Source organism: Parasteatoda tepidariorum, chromosome 2 (genome assembly GCF_982258835.1).
Source record: "Parasteatoda tepidariorum strain Cologne lab strain chromosome 2, Ptep-v5.0, whole genome shotgun sequence".
Classification (NCBI taxonomy): Eukaryota; Metazoa; Arthropoda; class Arachnida; order Araneae; family Theridiidae; genus Parasteatoda; species Parasteatoda tepidariorum.
In genome coordinates, this window is record NC_141756.1 from 47858519 (window position 1) to 47868136 (window position 9618).

At 34.0% G+C, this 9618-nt stretch overlaps 21 non-coding genes across 21 annotated transcripts; all 21 read left to right on the forward strand.

The window, feature by feature from the left end:
- Positions 1-273: 273 nt before the first annotated feature.
- Positions 274-347, forward strand: TRNAA-AGC (transfer RNA alanine (anticodon AGC)). The gene has a single exon. It is a non-coding gene; the product is annotated as a tRNA-Ala (tRNA).
- Positions 348-490: 143 nt separating this feature from the next.
- On the forward strand, positions 491-564 carry TRNAT-AGU (transfer RNA threonine (anticodon AGU)). The gene has a single exon. It is a non-coding gene; the product is annotated as a tRNA-Thr (tRNA).
- Positions 565-1360: 796 nt separating this feature from the next.
- Positions 1361-1434, forward strand: TRNAT-AGU (transfer RNA threonine (anticodon AGU)). Its single transcript has one exon. It is a non-coding gene; the product is annotated as a tRNA-Thr (tRNA).
- A 1016-nt stretch (positions 1435-2450) lies between these two features.
- On the forward strand, positions 2451-2524 carry TRNAT-AGU (transfer RNA threonine (anticodon AGU)). Its single transcript has one exon. It is a non-coding gene; the product is annotated as a tRNA-Thr (tRNA).
- A 579-nt stretch (positions 2525-3103) lies between these two features.
- TRNAT-AGU (transfer RNA threonine (anticodon AGU)) lies at positions 3104-3177 on the forward strand. The gene has a single exon. It is a non-coding gene; the product is annotated as a tRNA-Thr (tRNA).
- A 361-nt stretch (positions 3178-3538) lies between these two features.
- On the forward strand, positions 3539-3612 carry TRNAT-AGU (transfer RNA threonine (anticodon AGU)). The gene has a single exon. It is a non-coding gene; the product is annotated as a tRNA-Thr (tRNA).
- A 144-nt stretch (positions 3613-3756) lies between these two features.
- TRNAT-AGU (transfer RNA threonine (anticodon AGU)) lies at positions 3757-3830 on the forward strand. Its single transcript has one exon. It is a non-coding gene; the product is annotated as a tRNA-Thr (tRNA).
- Positions 3831-3974: 144 nt separating this feature from the next.
- Positions 3975-4048, forward strand: TRNAT-AGU (transfer RNA threonine (anticodon AGU)). The gene has a single exon. It is a non-coding gene; the product is annotated as a tRNA-Thr (tRNA).
- Positions 4049-4192: 144 nt separating this feature from the next.
- Positions 4193-4266, forward strand: TRNAT-AGU (transfer RNA threonine (anticodon AGU)). Its single transcript has one exon. It is a non-coding gene; the product is annotated as a tRNA-Thr (tRNA).
- Positions 4267-5280: 1014 nt separating this feature from the next.
- TRNAT-AGU (transfer RNA threonine (anticodon AGU)) lies at positions 5281-5354 on the forward strand. The gene has a single exon. It is a non-coding gene; the product is annotated as a tRNA-Thr (tRNA).
- A 144-nt stretch (positions 5355-5498) lies between these two features.
- On the forward strand, positions 5499-5572 carry TRNAT-AGU (transfer RNA threonine (anticodon AGU)). Its single transcript has one exon. It is a non-coding gene; the product is annotated as a tRNA-Thr (tRNA).
- A 361-nt stretch (positions 5573-5933) lies between these two features.
- TRNAT-AGU (transfer RNA threonine (anticodon AGU)) lies at positions 5934-6007 on the forward strand. Its single transcript has one exon. It is a non-coding gene; the product is annotated as a tRNA-Thr (tRNA).
- Positions 6008-6368: 361 nt separating this feature from the next.
- On the forward strand, positions 6369-6442 carry TRNAT-AGU (transfer RNA threonine (anticodon AGU)). Its single transcript has one exon. It is a non-coding gene; the product is annotated as a tRNA-Thr (tRNA).
- A 144-nt stretch (positions 6443-6586) lies between these two features.
- On the forward strand, positions 6587-6660 carry TRNAT-AGU (transfer RNA threonine (anticodon AGU)). The gene has a single exon. It is a non-coding gene; the product is annotated as a tRNA-Thr (tRNA).
- Positions 6661-6804: 144 nt separating this feature from the next.
- On the forward strand, positions 6805-6878 carry TRNAT-AGU (transfer RNA threonine (anticodon AGU)). Its single transcript has one exon. It is a non-coding gene; the product is annotated as a tRNA-Thr (tRNA).
- Positions 6879-7022: 144 nt separating this feature from the next.
- On the forward strand, positions 7023-7096 carry TRNAT-AGU (transfer RNA threonine (anticodon AGU)). The gene has a single exon. It is a non-coding gene; the product is annotated as a tRNA-Thr (tRNA).
- Positions 7097-8110: 1014 nt separating this feature from the next.
- TRNAT-AGU (transfer RNA threonine (anticodon AGU)) lies at positions 8111-8184 on the forward strand. The gene has a single exon. It is a non-coding gene; the product is annotated as a tRNA-Thr (tRNA).
- Positions 8185-8328: 144 nt separating this feature from the next.
- On the forward strand, positions 8329-8402 carry TRNAT-AGU (transfer RNA threonine (anticodon AGU)). Its single transcript has one exon. It is a non-coding gene; the product is annotated as a tRNA-Thr (tRNA).
- Positions 8403-8764: 362 nt separating this feature from the next.
- Positions 8765-8838, forward strand: TRNAT-AGU (transfer RNA threonine (anticodon AGU)). The gene has a single exon. It is a non-coding gene; the product is annotated as a tRNA-Thr (tRNA).
- Positions 8839-8982: 144 nt separating this feature from the next.
- On the forward strand, positions 8983-9056 carry TRNAT-AGU (transfer RNA threonine (anticodon AGU)). Its single transcript has one exon. It is a non-coding gene; the product is annotated as a tRNA-Thr (tRNA).
- Positions 9057-9198: 142 nt separating this feature from the next.
- Positions 9199-9272, forward strand: TRNAT-AGU (transfer RNA threonine (anticodon AGU)). Its single transcript has one exon. It is a non-coding gene; the product is annotated as a tRNA-Thr (tRNA).
- Positions 9273-9618: the final 346 nt, after the last annotated feature.

The following is a 9618-nucleotide window of genomic DNA, read 5'->3' on the forward strand; positions in this document are numbered from 1 at the left end:
TTCTCACAGATAAAAGACCATAAAGTATTTTGCATTTGCAATTCCGTACATTCGTGGCGCCGTGGCTTAGTTGGTTAAAGCGCCTGTCTAGTAAACAGGAGATCGAGAGTTCGAATCTCTACGGTGCCTGCTTTCAACTTTTAATATATGTAAATTAACTATGCATGAAAGTGATGGATATAAAAATTATTTTGTAAACAATATTTTCAAATATTTGTTTCTCACAGATAAAAGGATATAAAGTATTTTGCATTTGCAATTCCGTACAATCGTGGCGCCGTGGCTTAGTTGGTTAAAGCGCCTGTCTAGCAAACAGGAGATCGAGAATTCGAATCTCTCCGGTGCCTGCTTTCAACTTTTAATATATGTAAATTAACTATGCATGAAAGTGAAGATTTAAAAATTATTTTGTAAACAATATTTACAAATATTTGTTTCTCACAGATAAAAGGACATAAAGTATTTTGCATTTGCAATTCCGTACAATCGTGGCGCCGTGGCTTAGTTGGTTAAAGCGCCTGTCTAGTAAACAGGAGATCGAGAGTTCGAATCTCTCCGGTGCCTGCGTTCAACTTTTAATATATGTAAATTAACTATGCATGAAAGTGAAGATTTAAAAATTATTTTGTAAACAATATTTACAAATATTTGTTTCTCACAGATAAAAGGACATAAAGTATTTTGCATTTGCAATTCCGTACAATCTTGGCTCCGTGGCATAGTTGGTTAAAGCGCCTGTCTAGTAGACAGGACATCGACAGTTCGATTCTCTACGGTGCCTGCTTTCAACTTTTAATATATGTAAATTAACTATGCATGAAAGTGAAGATTCAAAAATTATTTTGTAAACAATATTAACAAATATTTGTTTCTCACAGATAAACGGCCATAAAGTATTTTGCACTTGCAATTCCGTACAATCGTGGTGCCGTGGCTTAGTTGGTTAAAGCGCCTGTCTAGTAAACAGGAGATCGAGAGATCGAATCTCTCCGGTGCCTGCGTACAACTTTTAATATATGTATATTAACTATGCATGAAAGTCATGTATATAAAAATTATTTCGTAAACAATATTTACAAATATTTGTTTCTCACAGATAAAAGGACATAAAGTATTTTGCATTTGCAATTCCGTACAATCGAGGCGCCGTGGCTTACTTGGTTAAAGCGCCTGTTTAGTAAACAGGAGATCGAGAGTTCGAATCTCTCCGGTGTCTGCTTTCAACTTTTAATATATTTAAATTAACTATGGATGAAATTGATGGATATAAAAATTATTTCGTAAACAATATTTTCAAATATTTGTTTCTCACAGATAAAACGAGATAAAGTATTTTGCATTTGCAATTCCGTACAATCGTGGCGTCGTGGCTTAGTTGGTTAAAGCGCCTGTCTAGTAAACAGGAGATCGAGAGTTCGAATCTCTCCGGTGCCTGCGTACGCCTTTTAATATATTTAAATTAACTGTGCATGAAAGTGATGGATATAAAAATTATTTCGTAAACAATATTTTCAAATATTTGTTTCTCACAGATAAAAGACCATAACGTATTTAGCATTTGCAATTCCGAACATTCGTGGCGCCGTGGCTCAGTTGGTTAAAGTGCCTGTCTAGTAAACAGGAGATCGAGAGTTCGAATCTCTCCGTTGCCTGCTTTCAACTTTTAATATATGTAAATTAACTATGCATGAGAGTGATGAATATAAAAATTATTTTGTAAACAATATTTTCAAATATTTGTTTCTCACAGATAAAAGGATATAAAGTATTTTGCATTTGCAATTCCGTACAATCGTGGCGCCGTGGCTTAGTTGGTTAAAGCGCCTGTCTAGTAAACAGGAGATCGAGAATTCGAATCTCTCCGGTGCCTGCGTACAACTTTTAATATATGTAAATTAACTATGCATGAAAGTCATGGATATAAAAATTATTTCGTAAACAATATTTTCAAATATTTGTCTCTCACAGATAAAAGGACATAAAGTATTTTGCATTTGCAATTCCGTAGAATCGTGGCGCCGTGGCTTAGTTGGTTAATGCGCCTGTCTAGTAAACAGGAGATCAAGAGTTCGAATCTCTCCGGTGCCTGCGTACAACTTTTAATATATTTAAATTAACTGTGCATGAAAGTGATGGATATAAAAATTATTTCGTAAACAATATTTTCAAATATTTGTTTCTCAAAGATAAAAGACCCTAAAGTATTTTGCATTTGCAATTCCATACATTCGTCGCGCCGCGGCTTAGTTGGTTAAAGCGCCTGTCTAGTAAACAGGAGATCGAGAGTTCGAATCTCTACGGTGCCTGCTTTCAACTTTTAGTATATGTAAATTAACTATGCATGAAAGTCATGGATATAAAAATTATTTCGTAAACAATATTTTCAAATTATTGTTTCTCACAGATAAAAGGACATAAAGTATTTTGCATTTGAAATTCCGTACAATTGTGGCGCCGTGGCTTAGTTGGTTAAAGTGCCTGTCTAGTAAACAGGAGATCGAGAGTTCGAATCTCTCCGGTGCCTGCTTTCAACTTTTAATATATTTAAATTATCTATGCATGAAAGTGATGGATATAAAAATTAATTTTTAAACAATATTTTCAAATATTTGTTTCTCACAGATAAAAGGATATAAAGTATTTTGCATTTGCAATTCCGTACAATCGTGGCGCCGTGGCTTAGTTGGTTAAAGCGCCTGTCTAGCAAACAGGAGATCGAGAATTCGAATCTCTCCGGTGACTGCGTACAACTTTTAATATATGTAAATTAACTATGCATGAAAGTCATGGATATAAAAATTATTTCGTAAACAATATTTTCAAATATTTGTCTCTCTTAGATAAAAGGACATAAAGTATTTTGCATTTGAAATTCCGTACAATCGTGGCGCCGTGGCTTAGTCGGTTAAAGCGCCTGTCTAGTAAACAGGAGATTGAGAGTTCGAATCTCTACGGTGCCTGCTTTCATTTTTAATATATGTAAATTAACTATGCATGAAAGTGATGGATATAAAAATTATTTTGCAAACAATATTTTCAAATATTTGTTTCTCACAGATAAAAGGACATAAAGAATTTTGCATTTGCAATTCCGTACAATCGTGGCGCCGTGGCTTAGTTGGTTAAAGCGCCTGTCTAGTAAACAGGAGATCGAGAGTTCGAATCTCTCCGGTGCCTGCTTTCAACTTTTAATATATGTGAATTAACTATGCATGAAAGTGATGGATATAAAAATTATTTTGTAAACAATATTTTCAAATATTTGTTTCTCACAGATAAAAGGACATAAAGTATTTTGCATTTGCAATTCCGTACAATCTTGGCTCCTTGGCTTAGTTAGTTAAAGCGCCTGTCTAGTAAACAGGAGATCGAGAGTTCGATTCTCTACGGTGCCTGCTTTCAACTTTTAATATATGTAAATTAACTATGCATGAAAGTGAAGATTTAAAAATTATTTTGTAAACAATATTTACAAATATTTTTTTCTCACAGATAAAAGGACATAAAGTATTTTGCATTTGCAATTCCGTACAATCGTGGCGCCGTGGCTTAGTTGGTGAAAGCGCCAGTCTAGTAAACAGGAGATCGAGAGTTCGAATCTCTCCGGTGCCTGCGTACAACTTTTAATATATGTAAATTAACTATGCATGAAAGTCATGGATATAAAAATTATTTCGTAAACAATATTTTCAAATATTTGTTTCTCACAGATAAAAGGACATAAAGTATTTTGCATTTGAAATTCCGTACAATTGTGGTGCCGTGGCTTAGTTGGTTATAGCGCCTGTCTAGTAAACAGGAGATCGAGAGTTCGAATCTCTCCGGTGCCTGAGTACAACTTTTAATATATTTAAATTAACCATGCATGAAAGTGATGGATATAAAAATTATTTCGTAAACAATATTTTCAAATATTTGTTTCTCACAGATAAAAGGACATAAAGTATTTTGCATTTGCAATTCCGTACAATCGTGGCGCCGTGGCTTAGTTGGTTAAAGCGCCTGTCTAGTAAACAGGAGATCGAGAGTTCGAATCTCTCCGGTGCCTGCGTACAACTTTTAATATATGTAAATTAACTATGCATGAAAGTCATTGATATAAAAATTATTTCGTAAACAATATTTTCAAATATTTGTTTCTCACAGATAAAAGGACATAAAGTATTTTGCATTTGAAATTCCGTACAATTTTGGCGCCGTGGCTTAGTTGGTTAAAGCGCCTGTCTAGTAAACAGGAGATCGAGAGTTCGAATTTCTCCGGTGCCTGCTTTCAACTTTTAATATATGTAAATTAACTATGCATGAAAGTGATGGATATAAAAATTATTTTGTAAACAATATTTTCAAATATTTGTTTCTCACAGATAAAAGGACATAAAGTATTTTGCATTTGCAATTCCGTACAATCTTGGCTCCTTGGCTTAGTTGGTTAAAGCGCCTGTCTAGTAAACAGGAGATCGAGAGTTCGAATCTCTCCGATGCCTGCTTTCAACTTTTAATATATGTAAATTAACTATGCATGAAAGTGATGGTTATAAAAATTATTTTGTAAACAATATTTTCAAATATTTGTTTCTCACAGATAAAAGGACATAAAGTATTTTGCATTTGCAATTCCGTACAATCTTGGCTCCCTGGCTTAGATGGTTAAAGCGCCTGTCTAGTAAACAGGAGATCGAGAGTTCGATTCTCTACGGTGCCTGCTTTCAACTTTTAATATATGTAAATTAACTATGCATGAAAGTGAAGATTTAAAAATTATTTTGTAAACAATATTTACAAATATTTGTTTCTCACAGATAAAAGGACATAAAGTATTTTGCATTTGCAATTCCGTACAATCGTGGCGCCGTGGCTTAGTTGGTTAAAGTGCCTGTCTAGTAAACAGGAGATCGAGAGTTCGAATCTCCCCGGTGCCTGCTTTCAACTTTTAATATATGTAAATTAACTATGCATGAAAGTGATGGATATAAAAATTATTTTGTAAACAATATTTTCAAATATTTGTTTCTCACAGATAAAAGGACATAAAGTATTTTGCATTTGCAATTCCGTACAATCTTGGCTCCGTGGCATAGTTGGTTAAAGCGCCTGTCTAGTAAACAGGAGATCGACATTTCGATTCTCTACGGTGCCTGCTTTCAACTTTTAATATATGTAAATTAACTATGCATGAAAGTGAAGATTCAAAAATTATTTTGTAAACAATATTTACAAATATTTGTTTCTCACAGATAAACGGCCATAAAGTATTTTGCACTTGCAATTCCGTACAATCGTGGCGCCGTGGCTTAGTTGGTTAAAGCGCCTGTCTAGTAAACAGGAGATCGAGAGTTCGAATCTCTCCGGTGCCTGCGTACAACTTTTAATATATGTAAATTAACTATGCATGAAAGTCATGGATATAAAAATTATTTCGTAAACAATATTTACAAATATTTGTTTCTCACAGATAAAAGGACATAAAGTATTTTGCATTTGCAATTCCGTACAATCGTGGCGCCGTGGCTTAGTTGGTTAAAGCGCCTGTCTAGTAAACAGGAGATCGAGAGTTCGAATCTCTCCGGTGCCTGCTTTCAACTTTTAATATATTTAAATTAACTATGGATGAAATTGATGGATATAAAAATTATTTCGTAAACAATATTTTCAAATATTTGTCTCTCTTAGATAAAAGGACATAAAGTATTTTGCATTTGAAATTCCGTACAATCGTGGCGCCGTGGCTTAGTCGGTTAAAGCGCCTGTCTAGTAAACAGGAGATTGAGAGTTCGAATCTCTACGGTGCCTGCTTTCATTTTTAATATATGTAAATTAACTATGCATGAAAGTGATGGATATAAAAATTATTTTGCAAACAATATTTTCAAATATTTGTTTCTCACAGATAAAAGGACATGAAGAATTTTGCATTTGCAATTCCGTACAATCGTGGCGCCGTGGCTTAGTTGGTTAAAGCGCCTGTCTAGTAAACAGGAGATCGAGAGTTCGAATCTCTCCGGTGCCTGCTTTCAACTTTTAATATATGTGAATTAACTATGCATGAAAGTGATGGATATAAAAATTATTTTGTAAACAATATTTTCAAATATTTGTTTCTCACAGATAAAAGGACATAAAGTATTTTGCATTTGCAATTCCGTACAATCTTGGCTCCTTGGCTTAGTTAGTTAAAGCGCCTGTCTAGTAAACAGGAGATCGAGAGTTCGATTCTCTACGGTGCCTGCTTTCAACTTTTAATATATGTAAATTAACTATGCATGAAAGTGAAGATTTAAAAATTATTTTGTAAACAATATTTACAAATATTTTTTTCTCACAGATAAAAGGACATAAAGTATTTTGCATTTGCAATTCCGTCCAATCGTGGCGCCGTGGCTTAGTTGGTGAAAGCGCCAGTCTAGTAAACAGGAGATCGAGAGTTCGAATCTCTCCGGTGCCTGCGTACAACTTTTAATATATGTAAATTAACTATGCATGAAAGTCATGGATATAAAAATTATTTCGTAAACAATATTTTCAAATATTTGTTTCTCACAGATAAAAGGACATAAAGTATTTTGCATTTGAAATTCCGTACAATTGTGGTGCCGTGGCTTAGTTGGTTATAGCGCCTGTCTAGTAAACAGGAGATCGAGAGTTCGAATCTCTCCGGTGCCTGAGTACAACTTTTAATATATTTAAATTAACCATGCATGAAAGTGATGGATATAAAAATTATTTCGTAAACAATATTTTCAAATATTTGTTTCTCACAGATAAAAGGACATAAAGTATTTTGCATTTGCAATTCCGTACAATCGTGGCGCCGTGGCTTAGTTGGTTAAAGCGCCTGTCTAGTAAACAGGAGATCGAGAGTTCGAATCTCTCCGGTGCCTGCGTACAACTTTTAATATATGTAAATTAACTATGCATGAAAGTCATTGATATAAAAATTATTTCGTAAACAATATTTTCAAATATTTGTTTCTCACAGATAAAAGGACATAAAGTATTTTGCATTTGAAATTCCGTACAATTTTGGCGCCGTGGCTTAGTTGGTTAAAGCGCCTGTCTAGTAAACAGGAGATCGAGAGTTCGAATTTCTCCGGTGCCTGCTTTCAACTTTTAATATATGTAAATTAACTATGCATGAAAGTGATGGATATAAAAATTATTTTGTAAACAATATTTTCAAATATTTGTTTCTCACAGATAAAAGGACATAAAGTATTTTGCATTTGCAATTCCGTACAATCTTGGCTCCTTGGCTTAGTTGGTTAAAGCGCCTGTCTAGTAAACAGGAGATCGAGAGTTCGAATCTCTCCGGTGCCTGCTTTCAACTTTTAATATATGTAAATTAACTATGCATGAAAGTGATGGTTATAAAAATTATTTTGTAAACAATATTTTCAAATATTTGTTTCTCACAGATAAAAGGACATAAAGTATTTTGCATTTGCAATTCCGTACAATCTTGGCTCCGTGGCTTAGATGGTTAAAGCGCCTGTCTAGTAAACAGGAGATCGAGAGTTCGATTCTCTACGGTGCCTGCTTTCAACTTTTAATATATGTAAATTAACTATGCATGAAAGTGAAGATTTAAAAATTATTTTGTAAACAATATTTACAAATATTTGTTTCTCACAGATAAAAGGACATAAAGTATTTTGCATTTGCAATTCCGTACAATCGTGGCGCCGTGGCTTAGTTGGTTAAAGTGCCTGTCTAGTAAACAGGAGATCGAGAGTTCGAATCTCCCCGGTGCCTGCTTTCAACTTTTAATATATGTAAATTAACTATGCATGAAAGTGATGGATATAAAAATTATTTTGTAAACAATATTTTCAAATATTTGTTTCTCACAGATAAAAGGACATAAAGTATTTTGCATTTGCAATTCCGTACAATCTTGGCTCCGTGGCATAGTTGGTTAAAGCGCCTGTCTAGTAAACAGGAGATCGACATTTCGATTCTCTACGGTGCCTGCTTTCAACTTTTAATATATGTAAATTAACTATGCATGAAAGTGAAGATTCAAAAATTATTTTGTAAACAATATTTACAAATATTTGTTTCTCACAGATAAACGGCCATAAAGTATTTTGCACTTGCAATTCCGTACAATCGTGGCGCCGTGGCTTAGTTGGTTAAAGCGCCTGTCTAGTAAACAGGAGATCGAGAGTTCGAATCTCTCCGGTGCCTGCGTACAACTTTTAATATATGTAAATTAACTATGCATGAAAGTCATGGATATAAAAATTATTTCGTAAACAATATTTACAAATATTTGTTTCTCACAGATAAAAGGACATAAAGTATTTTGCATTTGCAATTCCGTACAATCGTGGCGCCGTGGCTTAGTTGGTTAAAGCGCCTGTCTAGTAAACAGGAGATCGAGAGTTCGAATCTCTCCGGTGCCTGCTTTCAACTTTTAATATATTTAAATTAACTATGGATGAAATTGATGGATATAAAAATTATTTCGTAAACAATATTTTCAAATATTTGTTTCTCACAGATAAAACGAGATAAAGTATTTTGCATTTGCAATTCCGTACAATCGTTGCGTCGTGGCTTAGTTGGTTAAAGCGCCTGTCTAGTAAACAGGAGATCGAGAGTTCGAATCTCTCCGGTGCCTGCGTACACCTTTTAATATATTTAAATTAACTATGCATGAAAGTCATGGATATAAAAATTATTTCGTAAACAATATTTACAAATATTTGTTTCTCACAGATAAAAGGACATAAAGTATTTTGCATTTGCAATTCCGTACAATCGTGGTGCCGTGGCTTAGTTGGTTATAGCGCCTGTCTAGTAAACAGGAGATCGAGAGTTCGAATCTCTCCGGTGCCTGAGTACAACTTTTAATATATTTAAATTAACCATGCATGAAAGTGATGGATATAAAAATTATTTCGTAAACAATATTTTCAAATATTTGTTTCTCACAGATAAAAGGACATAAAGTATTTTGCATTTGCAATTCCGTACAATCGTGGCGCCGTGGCTTAGTTGGTTAAAGCGCCTGTCTAGTAAACAGGAGATCGAGAGTTCGAATCTCTCCGGTGCCTGCGTACAACTTTTAATATGTAAATTAACTATGCATGAAAGTCATTGATATAAAAATTATTTCGTAAACAATATTTTCAAATATTTGTTTCTCACAGATAAAAGGACATAAAGTATTTTGCATTTGAAATTCCGTACAATTTTGGCGCCGTGGCTTAGTTGGTTAAAGCGCCTGTCTAGTAAACAGGAGATCGAGAGTTCGAATTTCTCCGGTGCCTGCTTTCAACTTTTAATATATGTAAATTAACTATGCATGAAAGTGATGGATATAAAAATTATTTTGTAAACAATATTTTCAAATATTTGTTTCTCACAGATAAAAGGACATAAAGTATTTTGCATTTGCAATTCCGTACAATCTTGGCTCCTTGGCTTAGTTGGTTAAAGCGCCTGTCTAGTAAACAGGAGATCGAGAGTTCGAATCTCTCCGGTGCCTGCTTTCAACTTTTAATATATGTAAATTAACTATGCATGAAAGTGATGGTTATAAAAATTATTTTGTAAACAATATTTTCAAATATTTGTTTCTCACAGATAAAAGGACATAAAGTATTTTGCATTTGC